We start from the raw sequence: 19,591 nt of genomic DNA, 5'->3' as shown, positions 1-19,591 counted from the left end.
TCTGGGCAACCGTGATAAAAGCAGCCAGCAAACTCAAAGGCCGTAGGGACACCCTGAACTTTGGCGTAACAGTCTACATAAAAGGACCCCATCTTTACTTCACCGTGATTCAGGGCATGTCGAATGTTTATTTTTTCCTTCTCGGAAAGAAACATCAGCCATTGAATAGAAGCATTAGAATAAGCTTTGCGAGTGCTTTTGTAATGATCACTCGGAATTATTCCAATCGCATTATCAGGCATGCAATTTTGTCTATACATGGACAGGCAGAGAGAAGCTAGGGTCATACACTGAAAAGGATCAATATTACCAATCCTGAGCACTTCCTCTCTAAATTTCATGCATGCTGTTCTCAAAATAACCACGTCGTTTCTACAATAGTAAGCCATTTCTTGTCTAAAGTTGAAGGTTCCGCTTTAATCGAATCGTACCTAGACAAAAATTCCTCTCTTTCCTGGCTCATCATGTGTTGAATGCCATAATATTTAGGCTCGGGGTACGCCCCGATGTAATTAATATGTTAAAGAAATGGGGAAAGTATCCTTTTTGAGCCTGGAATCCCATGGCTTTGGGCATACCGCTCAATTTCATGGGTAAAAAGCACAACGAGTCGATAAATCTCAAGTCATAATCTTCTTCTATAAAACAGATTAGTTTACAACCCTGAGATGTAACAATTGGAGTTTGCCCGCTCTCAACAAGATATTTCATTAGGAAATAGCCGTCATACCCCTTAGAATTGTGAGCTATGAACGTGTACTCTTGGTATTTCGGACATCGATATCTGTGGAAAAACTTTGCGACACAGTCCTCCCTGGCCCAACTCCACGATTGACCGTTCCAATGCATGCAGTGGATGTAATTGGGGATATAGATTCTGTCATCTTGACGGCACTCAAAATTATAGAACACGTACTTTTGGAGCAGTCTTAGCGGTAAGCTTTGAATAAAACACTGACGATTATCATCCGTTTCTTTCATGACCATTCTACAAACGCAACGGGTCGACATTTGTGAGGTTTTGACTCGGCATTCACTATGTATCTCCATTTGCAGAGAGGGCAGGCTTTATGGATGTCGCAGATACTTTCAGACATACGCGTCTTTTCATTTAATTTGCGCATTTTGTGGAGTTTGAAGCAAAACCTTGATCAACAGAAACGATGACAATCAGAACATCGTAAAGCCTCCCCGTCAACCCTACGACAGTCTGTAGATAAACAGACGTCACAGTGCTGCTCACAACTATGTTGTGACGGGCTAGAATACCCCGTGTAGCAAAAATCGCAGATGTAGTCAAATCCCAGAAAGCCTTTTAGATTCAAAATACCGTAATAATGTTCATGATGCAAAAACAGGAAAGCCGCCTTTGTTTTTCTGGCACGGGACGCTTCAAATTTTAATAGAGCGTTAGTGTTCGGTTTCCGGTACCAGACGATAATATTAATTCCAATTAACCTCTCAAACTTTTCAATATCTGAAAACATTACTTTCTGATCCGTTGATAATCCGACCCCGACATGCAATCGACGAGCCTCTTGTTCACACAAATTCTGATTGTTTCTGAACCTAGCGTTTACTACTGCCAACAAACCCCTATCAAAACAGCACTGATCATCCGGGTTGTAGGAGATCCATAGGTGCTTCCGTTTCTTTTGAACGATTATATCATTGAAAAGGGTACAGGCTTTACGCCTAGATCCCCCAGATGGAACCCTCACTACCTGAATGATTAGCGTCGGACTGGAATCGGCTAAAATAGTAGCGTGACTCTGGAGAAGTAATTCAATTTGATTAAAAAAATCCTCCACAGAAAGCATACCTGCGGGGATTAGGGAAAAAACACTGAGGCTGAGAGATTCGGCACGTAATTCTAACTGCACTAGATCCCTAGGATTCAAAGTGCTCATAAAATTGTCTAATATTTTCTGAAGGGTATCGTGTATATGATTAAAAACTTCAGCGAATGAATCAAGTATGTAGGCCTCAGAAAAATTGAAGCGGTGTCTAATCTCGATATTGTTAAATTTTGGACGCTCCGTTATAAACAAATTATTTAATCTAGAAGTGGAGGGCTGCGGGGAGCTTACTGACGGGTCTGGAGACGAAAGATTGTCTGTATGTGAGGTAGATGGCTGTGGAGAGTTGGCTTCGAGACTTGAGTTTACTTCGGACGGAATAGTCACTCCGGATCCTGTCTAGGGAGTTGAATTATCCGACCCTGTTAAGTCATCAGCAGGCGAGTGCTGAAGATGGACCATGCTGCACCCTGAGGTAGAAGGCTGTATTACCGTGTCACTGACAGGGAAGTGTTGAAATGGGGATCTAATTGCGCCGGAGGAGCATGAGGACCCTGACATCCCCAAGGTAGAAGTTTGTGGGGGTTTTAGATTCGTGTTGAGGGTATTAGGTTGTTGTGAAGGGCATGAAGACGTTCTGACCTCAGAAGAGGTATTCTTCAAATGATCCAGCAGAGCGTTAACTGCGGCTATTTCATCAGAATTTAGAACCTGGAGTGAATTATTAATGAGGTCAAAATTGTCGATCAGATGTGTCACTGGGTGTGGTGATTGAGCAATTTGAGGAGATCGCTGAGGGGGCTTTATAGAATATTCTAGATTATCAGACATCTTTTTTAATATTCTCAGGTTTTCACTGGACGGTCTTTTCCTACCTTTACGCCCTCCAGAATATTCACACACACCGTCTGTATCACTGCCGCTGTCACTGCCGGTGACGCTGCTGCCGCTAGAGCTGCTTTCAGGCATGACCTAAATTTAAGCAAAGGTTACAATTATGAACACAGAATATAATAATCTGCAATCAATGTTATTTTTCATGAAAAAAAATAATTAATTAATTATGGGTTAGAGCAGGGGTCGGCAACCCGCGGCTCTGGAGCCGCATGCGGCTCTTCAGCCTCCTTGTAATGGCTCCTTTTGGCCTTGACAAAAAAAAAAAAAAAAACATGAAAATGAATAACGGCAATTTCTTAATTTAATTTGTATATAATATATGTAATATATATAATGTTTATTTACTACTACTACTGTTATACACTTTAACATCTAATTTTTATTTTTATTTATAATTTGTCAACTAAAATATGCGTCACATCTACGTCTATAGCCCTCGCCTTTACCTGCAGGTGGCTTCTGGAGTGTGCGACCCCTGCACTAACCATGAATAAATCCCAAAAATGAAAAATCCCAGAAGAGAACAGAGAGTTTAATTCTGCGTGGACAGAAGCATTTGCCTTCACCGCCAACGACGCTGGCTTACCGGTGTGCTTAATATGTGGCGATAAATTATCGAACAACAAAAAATGTAACGTTGAAAGACATTTTCGAAACAAGCACTCAGCATTCACTGAAAAATACCCAAGTGAAGATGAGAGAAAGAGAGCAATTTCGGAACTGCAACGGAAAGCTGAACAGAGCAAACATACTTTCAAAAAGTGGATCACTTCTCCACAATCAACTACAGCTGCTAGTTTTGTGGCAGCTCAAGAGATCGTAAGGAGGGGTAAGCCGTTCACAGACGGAGAATACATGAAAGAATCGTTCATAAAAATATCAGAGCATCTATTCTCTGACTTTAAATGTTTTGGTGTTTGAGCGCATGATGACAGTGTTTGTCAGAGATGTACAGAAAGGTACACTCTCTCACTTCCCCTCCCTGAGAGAGTTCAAAGCAGTGAACATTCACATAAATTGTGATTATTTCCACCGTACAATTATTGCAATGCAAACTGCATTTAGAGAAAGATTCAGTGAGTTCAGAAAGAAAAAAAACACTCTCTCCTTCCCTGGACATCGACCCATCCCTGCTGAACACATCCGCATTCACAGGAGTAAGTAAGCCCGATCTAGAAATTGAACTGGCCGCATAGCGGATAAAGATTTATGGGTGTCCAAGTTCAAATGCCTGACAGCGGATCTTGAAGAAGTCGCCCGTCAGAAGGCTACTCTCGCTAAAGAGCACAAATGGACTGATATTGAAAACCTCCCCAAACCCGACAAACTTGTTTTCAATACATGGAGTGCCATTCCCGAAACATATATGAACATGAAAAAATATGCATTTGGAGTCCTGTCCATCTTTGGCTCAACATACTTATGTGAGCAAGTTTTCTCAAGAATGAACTTCATAAAGTCCAAATATCTCTCCCACCTCACACATGAGCCTGCAGTCCTGTGTGAAGGTCAAAGTCACATCGTATAGCCCCGACATAGAACAACAACAACATTTATTTATTTAGCACATTTTCATACAAAAAGTAGCTCAAAGTGCTAGAGATGATCTGCAGCGAACTTCAGAAACAGAAGTCACATTAAACAGGTGAGAACAATAGCATTTAATAGGCTAATATTTAAAAAAAAAAAAAAAAAACACATTCATTTCAGACCCGGAGCTGATGTCGGTTTTTTTGTATGTTCAGGTGCTTCAGTTGATTGCTGGCTGAGAGGGAAACCTGAAGAGGATGAGAGCACACTGAAATGGAATTTTATGTTTACTTTTTTAAAGCTGCTAAGCTACAGCTAAATGTTTTATTTATATTAAAGTGGGCTAGTTTTTATTTTAATTTAATACAGGTATAGGAAGGACTCAAATAGGCCTGCAGAGTTCAGTTAAATTTATTTCAAAGTAGGCCTACACATGCACACTGCACTTCTGTTTGTTGTATTCCGTGGTTGTAACATGTAAAATCTAAAAAAAGATTAAAACTTTTAAAAGTTTATAAGCTGTGTTATGTTTTGCGGCTCCAGACTATTTTTCTTTGGAGGAAGAGGGAGCAAAATGGCTCTTTTCATAGTGAAGGTTGCAGACCCCTGGGTTAGAGCAATGTAAAAAGCATACATATGCATCAAGTATAAACACATTTCGGGTATGGAATTGTACACAGGAGCTTCTAATTCTACAAATTGCACCAGTAATCAGTGAAGTTGTTCAGTCAGCTGCTCCAGTCTTTCTTGATGTCTCCGCTAGTGGTCAGGACGAAGGGAATATCGGGGTGAATAGCGACTTCTACGTCGAGCTCCGCAGTCAGAGTGAAGCTTTGCCGACAAAGGGGACCACCGGTTAGAATAAGAGGGTGTTGTGGATAGTGGAGAAGACTGCAAGAGATTGGAATTAAAGCTGAGCTCAGAGGATGCTGTAGAATGCTGAATGCCGCTCTCAGAGAGCGGGGGTGTTTATAGATTCTGCCAGTTATGGTACAGGGCTAGATTTTCTGATCTGTCCAACACTTGCGTTAAAATACCTGGGGGATTGGGACCTGGAAATAAAGTATGAACTTCTCAGTTAAAGACCTCTTTTCACAAAATCTGGATTTCTGTATGCCTCACACGTTTCTTTGGTAAACTGAAATCTAAAATGACACTTACTGCTGTTGGGCAGCCCGGGGGAAACCCTTTGAGAAACTGATTCACTCTGTAAAGGGTTATCGTCTAAAAAACAAAAGGCATACACTCTTTAAAATAACAAGCCCCGCTTCCAAAGCGGTTCATACAAAATGCAGGCTCTCTTTAAACAAGCAATACACACACACACAGCTCATGCATTAAACCCTGCAAGTTCTATTCCACATCGCACCTTTTCATGCACGATTCATTCCGATAGAAGCGTGTCCATATAAAAATTCTAATTTACGGTAGCTAGACAGACTCTCGCCCTAAATAGGTTATTTGTAAATACCCGAAGCACTTTAACAAAGCGCCATCCCTACATCAAGCTGGATAAAAAGGACATCCTGGTTCTTAAGATAGAATCTCATAAATACAGGAACATCTTAAACCTATTCATTTACACATGAATCAACAATACACTTGATACATCTAAAAGTCACCCGGACTTTGGGGATACTAGGATGTATTAAAATAATTACATTTAGCGAAATGAATGAATGAAAACACTTACGTTCCCAAGATCGCGTACACACACCCGTGCACGAGCGCTCCCAAGATCGCGTACACACGCACACACACACACGCACACACGCACGTTGTAAACAGAGTATTTTAAAAAAAGGTTCTTACCTACTTCCGCATAATGAATCAAAGACTCTATAGGAATATAGCCCTCTAATAAAAACAAAAATTAAAGGATTCAACCATCCGTTTTTAAAACAGCCTTATCACTTACACATGACCCTTCATCAATCCCTTTCATGAACGGTACAGACAGATAGAAAATGTCCATATAAAAAGGCTACAACTGATCATGCGCGCAAACGCACACTCCCTCGCGCACACTCTCTCGCACAAACATACCCACGCGCAAACATGCCCCCGCGCAAGCACGCCCAAACTTTATGCGAATATTTAAACATTTTTAAAAGAGCCTTACCGTTTTCCGAGTCTGCTCGGATGTACAGTTCTAAGAAAAAAATATATAAGGATTGAGCCAATCGCTAAGGTTTTTAAAACATACTTGTTTAATGCTTATAAGAATCATGAATAGGGCTTACCGTGGTCCTGGTTTGTCGGTATGAGGCTCACTGCAGAATAGTCTGTATGAACAATAATTATATTTCATTTAGTCCTAGCCATAAATACTAGAAATCATTAAGAAGTTTGTGAAAACGCACCGTCATGGCTGAAATTAGCAGACATCTTGTTGTTCTCAGGGTGAGCGGAGAAAAGGCTTTGGTTCTGGACGCATCTCAATTTATAGAGAAAAGAGTGGTATTTTGGAAGTGATTTGTGATAGCCGATAACCAGACATCCATGTATTGTCAGTTATCCGGGGCCACATCCGTGCTGTCAGTTCTCTGGGGTCACATCCGTGCCTTTGGCTGGACACCGAAAAGTCCAATATTTTAAAAGTCAACTTTGTAAGCAGTTGATTTCTTTTAATATCACAAGGTGATATTAAGCCATCAGCCTTCTTTACTGGTAGAATAGGAGAGTTTACAGGAGAATATTTGATAGGAATTATAGCCCTTCTTTCAATGAGGTCTTTATGTACAGCAGCAATTCCGAGTTCGGTCTCGGGAGAAAGAGGATATTGCACACGGCGAGGATGGAAGGATGACTTCAGAAAAATCACCAGAGGTTCACAATTTGAGATCCTGCCAAAATCGTTCTTTCCCTGAGACCATAGGGTGTCAGGAATTGAATAAAGCCATGGGAAAAAGTCAGTTTATAGAGAGCATAGAGAAAGAGACGGGTGACAAAGGGAACAAACGACCGGTAGGTCAATTTGGATTAATACCTTAGTTATCAGATGGTCTGAAGTATCAAAAATGCCTGGAGCAACGTATTGCCAATCAGTCCTATTTAGACATTGCTCGACCCATTCCCCAATTTCGACCAAACGAACGGTGTTAGATTTGGCCAGGGAAACATGGGGGACCGAACCTCCTAGATAGAAAATGTTCTGTGAGTATGTGAGATGGACTGAAGCAGCAGCTTTAGTAGATGAAATGAAAATGCAAGGGATATGAAGGGTCTCTGGGTAAGTACCTGAAGAGAGGAAAGATTCTAACCAAGGCATGTCTACTTCAGTGGAGAAATATTGGGCAGTACAGTGGAGGGTGTCGGGGACTTGAAGGTGGGGAAAGATGCATGAAGTGAAAGAGTGTAGGGCTTTAAGGAGAAGGGTGTGTGGGGAGATGTCCAGGGTCCAGGCTGCAAAAGAGGGTTTGGGGAGTGGGGAAGTTTGGCACAGGAGCTTAGGAATGGAGCAGTAAAATCCTTGTTCTGTCAGTGAGATTGAGACTGACAGTTCAGTCGTGAGGTCTCTTCCTAGTAGATTGACAGGACACAGATGATTTAACAAGAAACGGTGAGTTAATGGAGAGCTGTCGGTGCTGAGTTGCACTTGCAGAGGCTTTGAAACTAGTAAAGTGTGTGGTTGTCCTGAAGCAGTGAGAACCTTCACAGTGTCTTTCGAGGCAGGGACCTCCAACAGCAATAAAGTGGAGCGTGTGGCTCCCGTGTCCACAAGGAATACAGTTTCCTTGCCATTTACTATCAAAGTCAGTAAAGGATCTGTGTCAGCATGACAGGTAAGCAGAGGAAACTAGAAAAAATGGCTGGGGGTCCCTGCTAATTCCTAGGACCAAGGAATGTCATTGGGCTCTGGGAGGGGAGGTGGTGATGGCGGACGCTTGTTTGGACAGTCACGTCTGAAATGTCCAGGTTCGCCACAGCCGTAGCAGGTGTAAGATGCTGGAGGTTGCTCTAATGAATTAGGCATTTGTGTGAACGGATTGGTGGATGCAGAGGACTGGAAGCCTTGTCCCCTTCCACGCCCTCTTCCTCCGAAAGAGTTGCCACGTCCACGGCCTTGGAATCCTCTGCCCCTGCTTGTTCCCCCTGTGTAGTATTGTAGTTGTGCTGCAAGCACCTTAGTCTGTGTATCAGATTCTTTTTGCTTAAATTGTCTCTCAGTAGCTCTGCATGGCGTTTCACTTTCTCAAAAGTAGCACTCTCCCAGCCTATGCAGGACGTGCGGACTTTGTTTTGAATGTCACTTCTTAGTCCCGAAACAAAAGGGGGAATGGCAGCGCGGTTTCGGTCATCGTTGTCTTCCAGACCAGAATGATTTGCCATCAGGTCTTGTATTCTGTGTGCACACTCATTGACCGTCTCATCATTCCGCTGCTTAGCGGCTGATATGAGCGACCAGTCTGTTCCCTTTTTATATTTTCCTGCAATTGCAGTTTTTAACAAGTCCCATGATTAACAGTTGCCCAGGTAGTGCCTAGTTTTCGTCGCAGCACCTGTGTCCATTCTGCAGCATTTGGCTTATACATATCGTCCAATTGCTGGAGCTGTTCCACAAATTTTAAGCCACCGATTCCCTTAGGGTTGGGTAGTTCGGACACCACATCTTTCAGTTCCTGGAAAACCCAATTGCGATGTATCATTACTGTGGTGAGATTGTTAGGTCCTGGAGGTTGATTTGGATTGTGTCTAGGGTTGGGGACCTGCGTTAATGGGCAGGAAAAGTCGGGGCCGGGTGCCTGATGGTTTAGGAAAATGAAATTGAGCCCTAGTCCTTGCTGGTGGGACATGTGGCTTCTAGTATGGCTAGAGACCGGGGATGGGAGTGAAACCTGTGTTCAGGGCCTAGTGGACCGAGCGCCCTGGTTTTCATCATCCGGATTTGAATGAGGATCCGGATCATTATGATATTGTTCATCGAAAAAATCTGCTCCAGGTGGATCATTGGCTACTAGTGGTGCCAATGGGGCATTTGGAAGAAGAGGGGGAGGTGGGGGTTGATAAGGAGGTGGAGAGTGAATAATTGGGTAAAGGGGATCCTTTTTGTCTGATTTCTTTCGCCTATTTTCTGGGTCTGGCTCTGTCTTAGGGTTAGGGTTAGGGTTAGCACTTTAACAAAAGGTTCAAGGACAATACAACAGCTTCTGTGGCGTAGCGGTAAGATTTGCTGACTTGTAATCAAGAGTCCCTGGTTCAATCCTGGCTGCCTCCTGTATTTGCCGTTTCAGTAGTGAGCTGCTCTTATTTTTAATATTATACAGTACACACGTACATTTGGTTTGCGTCTGTAACAGACGGTGTATATGACTTGTAAAAGTTACCATTTTTTTTCACTTTTATTCTCTCAGTCAAAATCACGATACATACTACCGCCCTAGGGATCTGACACTGTTAGTTTTTATTTGAAACTGGGAATAACTGTAGATCTGAGTGGTGTTTTGAGGCAATGGAACTGAGCATTCTCTGATCTGGAGGGATAAAAGCTGACACACAAACACTGGCGAATCTGCCTTTTTCGTATGTCACCGTTACTTGATTTTATTTTATTCAGTTTTATTGAGTGATGCGTACACTTCTCTCTATGCTGTGGTTCCTATTACATTGAAAGGGCGTCTGACGCTGACTCAGTTTACTTTCCTGGGGAAAGCGGTGGTCTTGGAACAGAAGCTTGTCGATGTTGCATCCTCCTTTTCTTTTTCCATTGCCTTTTCTAGTAAGATGCGACAATGAAGTTCCTCTGCAAGGTGAGCCTTGAACACTCTTCTTTTCTCAGTGGCCCCCATACATGCTCTGCACAGTACATGTGCGTTGATTGCCGCCAAGTCAAGCTTGTTAAAGCACACAGCAACTGGCCACCTGCGTGTTCCTGCTCACATTTAATAAGCTCACACCTTCTGGTGCATGATGTCAACGCAGCACGGAGAAAAAAAAGAAAGAGACAAATATATGGGACATTGGATATAAATTTATCGTACTTGTAAAAGTTAGCTTTTTTCAGTTTTATTCTCTCAATCACGATCACGCTGTATCCCCCCCATCTGGCTGTAACTTACAGCGCTAGCATAAATTCACACCCGATCTGGCACGTCGTTTTCAAATAATATTGCATTAGTGCGATGATGTTTTCTGATTGGTACTATTCAGGTCATAAAATGATTTCTTTAAAATGTTACAAATATTGTCTCTTTCTTTCAGATGTGTAATAGAAACCACTGCATAAAGAGAAGTGTGTACATTGCCACAGGTAGACATGTCATAAATGTAGGAAGGACGGTCCTTGCGTGTGTGTGAACTGTTAACATTTGAATTTGATGATTGCATATAGTGCTGAACTGACCTCTCTGTACGATTCTTTCCTCTGCATGTCGTAGAGTACAAAAGAAACAGCAACATGTGGGGACTGGCCAGATCAGGGAAAAAACAAAAAAGCACACGGTCACTGATTACAAGCGTAAGATATTATGAGAATGAATATGAATAATATGAATAATGTTGCATCCGTGCCATGATGTTGTCCGAAATGTACTATACAGGTCATAAAATGAATAATTCCAAATATCATATATACCTATGTCTCTGTTTTTTGTTTTATTTTGACATCATAGACCATAAGGTGCATACTAATACTGCATCAGATCCCTAGGGCGGTAGTATGTATCGTGATCATGACTGAGGAATAAAAGTGACAGAGAGGTGCGATGGGATTTAAGGTGGGCCGGATCTACGAGTTTTTTCATAGGCTCTGGTAATTCTAGTGTTAAAGGCTTTGAAACAGAATATCTCGAAAGGGCAGTGGAGCTCCTCTCCTTGATGCCTCCTTCCAGTTGGTCTTGTTTTTATAGCCCAGGGACTAGAGGGATGCAGCTAGTTGCCCTCACTGGGTGCTTTATCTGTGCTGTTGAATAATAAGAAGATAAAGAAAGTTAGCAGGTGTGCCCCTTCTCAGCTGGGATGATATCACATGCCTGTGAAGAACTCAAAAGGTGATCCTCTGATGCGCATGCATGACACATGATATTTCTAGCATGTTCTTCCTGTGTCAGTGTGGTTTTCTTTCTATATTTCTTCCACAACATGATGATGTCCAGCATGTTTTGGGAACACTTCCAGCTTTAAACTGACTCAGGGTGATTCAGTGGATCCAGAGGTGGGCTGTCATTCTGTCCAGGGTTGGGTCCAAGAAAGACTGCAGGTCCTTGTGGTAGATGAGACGATTCCTGCCTGTGAGGACATATAATTGGGTTTTTTTTCTCAGCTATTTCTACTTTTAATATGTCAATTCAAAAGGATTTAGCCTGTGTTGTATTTTTAAATTTTAATTTAGCAAATATATTTAGCAAATGGCATTTTATTCACAAAAAAATGTATTCTGCTAATTTTGCATATCGTAGTCCAGGAATCAAAACTTCAGTGATTGGTTAAACCAAAAAATCACATGCTGTACACTTTATCTCCTTTAGTCTAATTGTTTAAAGTTCATTCCCCACACAGGGCTCTCAAACTTTTGCTGTTTCCTTTGTATATAATGTTTAACATGTGTAACTTTTTAGGCTGAAAACACCTCATGCGGGCACATGTACCTCCTACCTTGCCTTGTTAGCGCCATTCTCCTAACTCATCTGGGGCCACCAATCAACCCTTGCAACCTGTGCTGTGGCCGTCCGTTCTCGTAACCTTGAGACTACCCCCAACCTGAGCCTTGACCCCAACCCATCCCAGCCTGGCCCAGTGGACTGAGGACTCCCGGTGGCCCCCAAAATACCCTCACCCACGGGAGAACTGAGAGGCCTGGTGAAAATTTTCTCCCTGTTTCTTGGTGGGGGCTCATTACATTGGTTCTGCTGCCATCCAATGGGGCAGGGGGTCATGTAAAGTCAAGCTGGGCAGGGGATCATGTAAAACTGGAGCAGGGGGTCATGTAAAACCAAACTTTGGTGAGGGTCATGTAAAAAACGGGCAGAGGGTCATGCAAAACCAAACCAGGGTCAGGGCAGAGGGTCATGCAAAACCAAACCGGGTCAGGGTCATGTAAAAAGCGAGCAGAGGAACATGTAAAACCAAACTGGGGTGAGTGACATGTAAAAAACGAGCATGGGGTCATGTGGAATTAAAGCAGAAATGGATTCATGTAAAAAATGGGCAGAGTGTCATGTAAAATAGCTCCCAAAGACTCTTTTGGGGTGGGGGGGAACTTTTAAAATTTGACTGCGCTTCGCTCGGGGGACCGCCAGAGATCCGAAGGGGCTGAGGCTAGGGTAGCCATGCCTGGGGAGAACCTGGCAGCCCAGGTGAAATCCACCTTAGGCTGGCACCCCTCCTGAAGGCTCGTTTGGGGTCGGGATTTTTCAGCAGCCCCGGAAATGCTGACCCTGTGTTGGAATCAAACCCCCAGTGAAGGTGTGGAGGGAGTCGGAATGGAGGGGGGTCCATCGGGACAGGCCAAGTTGCTGCTGGGGCCAGCATCCTTCCCGAGCTCCCCACGCCATGACTCTCTGCCCTTCGGGAACCCCTTCTGCCTGCATGGGCCCAAGGCACCCGGAGACACGATTTCTATGGCACCCGGAGATGAGAGCGCAGATCCTGCCTCCTCCCTGCGGGGCGCCTGGGTGCTGCCTTTCCTAGCAACATTCCTGGTCTCGGAACATCCCGCATGGGAGCTCCGACCACTACGGATGATGTCTGTTGGAGGTGCTTTCCTACTGCCTACAGGTCTACCTGATTGATCCTGCCAGCAACATATGCTTGTCTCAGAGATTAAGTTATGCATGTCTAAGTGCAAACGGAAGTGACAGTGAAACTGCGAATGGCACATTACATCAGTTATGGTCCCTTTGATCGCTCACATTGCTTGGATAACTCTGGTAATTCTAGAGCTAATACATGCAAACAAGTGCTGACTCCCATCCTGGGAAGATGCGTGAATTTATCACACCAAACTCACCTGGGTCCACGCGCCCGGCCAGCTTTGGTGACTCTAGATAACCATGGACCAATTGCGCGCACCCCCAATGCCGCAATGACTCATTCCAACGTCTGTCCTGTCAACTGTCGATGGTGCTTTCTGTGTCCACCGTGGTAAACACAGGTAACAGAGAATCAGGGTTCAATTCTGGAGAGGGAGCCTGAGAAATGGCTACCACATCCAAGGAAGGCAGCAGGCGCGCAAATTAACAACTCCCGGTTCAGGGAGGTAGTCACGAAAAATAATAATGCAGGCCTGTTCAGGCCCCGTAATTGGAATGAGCGTACTTTAAATCCTTGCACGAGGATCCATTGGAGAGCAAGTCTGGTTCCAGCAGTTGTGGTAATTCCAGCTCCAATAGCGTATATTAAACTTGCTGCAGTTAAAAAGCTTGTAGTTGAATCTTGGGATTGAGCTGGCGGTCCATCATGAGGCTAGCTACCACCTGTCCCAGCCCCTGCCTCTCGCCGACCCTCGATACTCTTGACTGAGTGTCCCACGGGGTCTGAAGCGTTTATTTTGAAAAAATTAGAGTGTTCCAAGCCTGCTCCCCTGCCCAAACATCGCAGCTAGTAATAATGGAATAGGACTCCGGTTCGATTTTGTGGGTTTCCTGAACCGGGGCCATGATGAAGAGGGACTGCCAGGGGCAGAGGTGAAATTCTTGGACCAGTGCAAGATGAGCGAGAGCAAAAGCATTTGCCAAGAATGTTTTCATTAATTAAGAATGAAAGTTGGAGGTTCAAAGACATTGTAGTTCCGACCATAAACGATGCCAACTGTCGATCTGGCATTCTTCCCAGAGACCTGCTGGGCAGCAAACTGGGAAACCAAAGTTTTTGGTCTCAAAGCTGACACTTAAAGGAATTGACGGAAGGGCAGCACCAGGAGTTGAGCCTGCGGCTTAATTTGACTCAACACGGGAAAACTCACCTGGCCCGGACACGGAGAGGATTGACAGATTGATAGCTCTTTCTCAATTCTGTTGGTGGTGGTGCATGACTGTTTCTAGTTGGTGGAGCGATTTGTCTGGTCAATTCTGATAACGAACGAGATTCCCTCCTGCTAAATAGTTGTGTGACCATCTGCATCAAACTTCTTTGAGGGATAAGTGGCTTTCAGCCACATGCGATTGAGCAATAAGAGGTCTATGATACCCTTAGATTTCCGGGGTTGCACGCGTGCTACACCCTGCCCTTTGTACACACCGCCTGTCGCTACCACCGATGCATGGTTTAGTGATGTAATTGGATTGACCCTGCCGTGGTCACTCGTGACCTCTGGTGGAGTGGCTATAAGACAATCAACTTGTCTATCTAGAAGAAGTAAAAGTCATAACAAGGTTTCTGTAGTTGAACCTGCAGAAGGATCATTACCGATGCCTCTGCGATGGGACCCCAACCTTTTGGGCCCGCTCCCCTCTCTTACCGGAGCAGTGGGGGGCTGGGGAGAACGCCCTTCCCCATTGACTCTCTGTACCTGACCTGATCCCCCGTCCCTACGTTGAGAGGTGGGAAGAAGGGGGTTTGTGGCCTTGAAGAAACCTGGGTGGCAGGTGCTACCCTTCCAGGATGGTCACAAAGTTGCCTTAACCACCCTTGTCAGCTGGCGGGGTTAAACTGGGCACCTACCTCTTCGCTTCGGCAACACGGTTCAATGACTCGGTATGCCTTCACTCCCAGCCCGGTGTGAGGGGAGGCCAACTCCAGGCACCCAGGCTCTTGTGCCACCCCACCTCAGTGCCTCTTGTCCTTCCTCTTTGGGCCTTTGACAGACACAGGGAGAGACAGACTACTCTTGGCGGTGGATCACTTGGCTAGTGCATTGATGAAGGATGCAGCTAGCTGCGAGAACTAATGTGAATTGCAGGACACATTAATCAACGACACTTTGAACGCATGTTTTATCCCCGGGTCTTTCACAGGGCCAAGTGTGTCTGAGGGTCACGTTTTTGATCAATTGCCATACCTTTCCCTGCAGTCGGTGCAGCTCAGGAGTTCACAGAGACCCAGGATCCTCTGTCCCCCAAAAGCAGACCTGTGGTGCAGTGATGTTACTCTTGCTTCCCCAGGCAGAGACGGGAGATCAGTGAGAAGCACATTGGACTGGTCATCCCCATGACCTCTGCGCGCTCCCAGAGGGAGTGGAGGTGTTTGCCAGTGCGGCATGCCAGCCCCTGCCCATGGAGACGAGACCCGGTGAGGTTTCCCGACCGTGTCCGGAGTGGGTGATCCAGCCTCCCACCATCTGAGTCAGACCTCAACTCAGATGTGATGACCCACTGAATTTAAAAAGCATATTACTAAGTAGAGGAAAATAAACTAACCAGGATTCCCTCAGTAACGGCGAGTGAAGAGGGAAGAGCCTAGCACCGAATCCCTGCCCACTTCTACCCTGGCAAGGGAAATGTGGTATACAGGAGACCGCCTTCCCAGCGTTGAGCTTGGACCAAAGTCTGTTCTGATCAAGGCTAAACCCATGGCTGGTGTGAGGCCAGTGGTGACCCTTTTCACACCGGGATCATTTCTCCTCAGAGTCAGGTTGTTTAGGAATGCAGCCGAAAGTGGGTGGTAAACTCCATCCAAGGCTAAACACAAGTTTGAGACTGACAGCCAACAAGTACTGTAAGGGAAAGTTGAAAAGAACTTTGAATATAGAGTTCAAGAGGGTGTGAATCCACCAAGAGGTAAACTGGTGGGGTCTGTGCCGTCTTCCCGGAGGATTCAACCCAGTGGGCCACCCCCCCCCCCGTCCCTTTTCCGCCCCGCTCGGCCTCTGCTGGGTGCAGTTCCTCCGCAGTGGTGCACCACGACCAGCTCTGAGCCAGCAGGAAAGGGTCAAGGGGAGAAGGTGGCCACCGGTACCTGCTTCTGGTGTTACAGCTCCCCACAGCTGCAAGTTCACAGCTTCCTGGGGCCAAGGGATTGACCTGTCTGCTGCACCCCGCCCGGCTGCTTTCACCCCCCCTTCTCTGTGGTGGGGAGGGGGGAGCTGGGTACGGGGCCCCCTGTTGCCCACAATGCAGCTGTCTCCCAGGGGATGGACTGTCCACAGTGCGTCCTTCACTGCGCCATGCCGCTGGGGTGGGGTGCACCCATGTACCTTGTGGCGCCAGGGCTCGGCGGCGAAATCGGCTTCCCATCCAGCCCGTCTTGAAACACAGATCAAGGAGTCCAACACATGCGTAAGTCGGAGGGTCTTGCTTGAAATCCTGTGGCACATTGAAAGTGAATGGTGCAGTGACCAGACACCCAGATGCAGGATCCTTGGCCAGCCGATGCCTGGGTGCACCTCTGCCCCCTCTTGCCTGGCTTACTGGGGAGGTGGAGCCAGAGCGTACGTGGTAGGACCCGAAAGATGGTGAACTATGCCTGAGCATGGCAAAGCCACAGGAAACTCTGGTGGAGGTCCGCACAATTCCTGACGTGTAAGTCGGTAGTCTGACCTGAGTATAGGGGTGCAAGACTAATCCAACCATCTAGTAGCTGGTTCCCTCTGAAATTTCCCTCAGGATAGCTGGCACACGCCACACGCAGTTTCATCTGGTAAAGCAAATGATAAGAGGCCTTGGGACCAAAACGATCTCAAGCTATTCTGAAACTTTATATGGGTAAGAAGCCTGGCTTGCTGGAATGGAGCTGTGGCGTGGAATGCCGATTACCTAATGGGCCACTTTTGGTAAGCAGAACTGGCGCTGTTGGTGTTGGTTGATATGGACAGCAGGACGGTGGCCATGGAAGTTGGAACCCGCTAAGGAGTGTGTAACAATTCACCTGCCAGATCAACCAGACCTGAAAATGGATGGTGCTAGAGCATTGGGCGCATACCGAGCCGTCGCTGGCACTGGTGGTCGTGAGGGCTAAGCCACAACAAGTAGGAGGGCTGCTGCGTTGTGCATTGAAGCCAAGTGCGAAGGCCTGGATGGAGCCACCGCGGGTGCAAATCTTGGTGGAAGTAGCAAATATTTAAAATGAGTGCCTTAAAGGCTGAAGTGGACAAGGGTTCCATGTCAACAACAGTTGAACATGTGGTTAGTCGGTCCTAAGGGATGGGCAAGCACCTTTCCGAATCATGGGGTTATTGCCTTGTGTTGCTTCCGTGCCCATCGAAAGGGAGTCGAGTTCAGATCCCCCCAGTGCAGTGATGCAAACAATCCTGGAGAAGCCAGCAGGAGCCCTGGGAAGAGTTCTCTTTTCTTGTTGAAGGGCAGGAATGGAATGCCCTGGAATGGGTTCATCCCAATAGAGGGGGCAGCGCCTTGGAAAGCGTCGTATTGCTGCAGCGTCTGGAAAGCACTTGCTGGCCCTTGTAAATCTGGGTGAGAGACTGTAAATCTTGTGCCAGGCTGTACCCATATCCGAAGCAGGTTTCCAAGGTTAGAACAATGTAGATAAGGACAGTCAGCAAACCAGATCCGTAACTTTGGGATAAGGATTGGGTCAGTGTGCTGAGTTGGTAAGGCTGAGGTGCAAAGCACGACTGGACTGGAGCCACGACTGGATGAAGTGCCAGGGGTGTCCCCAGGTGGTGACTCTGGATGCAGGCCGGGCCCTTCCCGTGAATCACCCTAGCTGTGTTGTCCATTGGCCTACCTCTGACACCCTACCTCTGTCCCTGGTGAAGGGAGTGGCAGGGGCTTGGGGAGAGTGCGTGGCCTCGGCTGGCTTCTAGCAGCTGGCTTAGAACTAGTGTGGACCAGGGGGATCCGATTGATCAATTAAAACATAGCATTGCGAGGTCCGGAGAGTGGAGTTGACGCAATGTGATTTCTGCTCAGTGCTCTGAATACCAGGGTCACTTCCGGCTTCTATTATTGGACCCTATCTCTTCCTCCCTGGATATTATAAAAGCCCAACTCCTTTTGTCTTTAGTTGTGCCTGTTTTGAACGTTGCTCTGGAGCCATTTCTTGAAAGTTTGATTTGTTTTGATTTGTACACTGTACAATATAGGGGGTGGTTCCCCAAACCTTTTTCTGCCATCTTTGTTTTTCATTACAATACATATTAACTTTCTGTTGATTGACATTTGACCTTGGGTTTGTAACTCATTGACATGAACATGGAAATGTTTTACTTTGGTTATATTCTTGAATTAAAGCACACATTTATTTGATATTTGGACTAAAGTCTTCACGCATTATACAGTTCTCTTCACTATTAGTATAACATGGAAAAAGTTTCTGTTTTTGGTATGTGTTCAGCATTTCTTGCATTGCATTTCCTTTCATCCTACACTTAGATAGATTGTTGTAGACATGGAACAAACATGAAATGCATGTGTTCCAAATAACGATATATTATTTACCCTATACAACTCCAAGCACCTTACACCATGATAAAGAGACTTCCACTGGGAGAACGTTTCCCCCAAGTTGAGCTGTGGTGGTGGAGTGATGGGACAGCAGGCTGCTTGCTGCTTGTGCTGATCAACACATTTACAACACAAAAGACGCTGATGGAGATGTGCGAATGGATTTAAGGTGGGCCAGGAGTATGTCTTTTCGTAGGCTTCAGGGATTCTAGTGTTAATTGCTGTAAGATTCCTAATATGGTCCTCTGAAGTGCATATTTTGCTGACCAATGCTTAGTCTACTATACATTTTCAGCAGGTGAAGCTGTCTGTATTGTTGGCTGGAAAGTTTAAACTGTACACACTGCAGAATGCACAACGTATAAACGTGCCCTAAACAGGCAGAGAACAGAATGAAATTATGTTTAGCAGTGAGTTCATCTTTTTTCTTGTGTTAGCAGTCACTTCTGTGCCTTTTGAATTCAGCTGACTCACTGGGAATACCCTGCGTCTAAGCTTTAACCACTCGCTTGGTGATCAGCTTTGTGTTGTTGGTGTCTTCTCCTAGTCAGATATTGGCTTTTTCTCCATCTGTAATTTTTCTTTACTGATGGATTCAATTACGTTTTCACTCCAGAAAAGATTATAGCTGTTCTCTTCTGGAGCTGTGAAGCACTCTGTGCATATTGGAGGTGATGCTGTGATTCACTACTGCTGCTGCTAATAGGAGACAGACGCCTCTCCTAAGAAAAAGGCACATGAAAGCCTGCTTGGAGTTTGGATGCACCTAAAGGATGTTTAGATGTGAGAAACAAGAATCCTTGGTGTGATGAAGCCAAAATTAGCATCATGCCAGGAGGAAACCAAACATCACTCATCACCTGCGTAATATAATTCCAGTGATGAAGTATGGTGGTGGCAGCATAATGCTGTGGATTGGATTGTAGCATTAGGGACTGTAAGACAAGACAATGTTAAGGTTAAGCTGAACTGGTGAAACTACAATGATGTCCTTAATGAAAACCTGCTACAAACCTCTGACCTTTTAACAGGACAGCAACCCTAAGCCCAAAGCAAAGACTACACAAGAGAGGCTTAAGAACTCTG

At 45.4% G+C, this 19,591-nt stretch overlaps 1 protein-coding gene and 1 pseudogene across 1 annotated transcript in view; both read left to right on the top strand.

Moving 5' to 3' along the window:
- Positions 1–19,591, top strand: part of LOC114658639 (interferon-induced protein 44-like) — a 636,217-nt gene that overhangs the window by 213,814 nt on the left and 402,812 nt on the right. The gene's annotated exons all lie outside the window — the stretch shown is intronic.
- LOC114659829 (uncharacterized) lies at positions 14,987–15,140 on the top strand (annotated as a pseudogene).

The sequence above is a fragment of the Erpetoichthys calabaricus genome, chromosome 10, assembly GCF_900747795.2.
Source record: "Erpetoichthys calabaricus chromosome 10, fErpCal1.3, whole genome shotgun sequence".
NCBI classification, from domain to species: Eukaryota; Metazoa; Chordata; class Cladistia; order Polypteriformes; family Polypteridae; genus Erpetoichthys; species Erpetoichthys calabaricus.
This window is presented reverse-complemented; position numbering and strand designations above follow the sequence as displayed.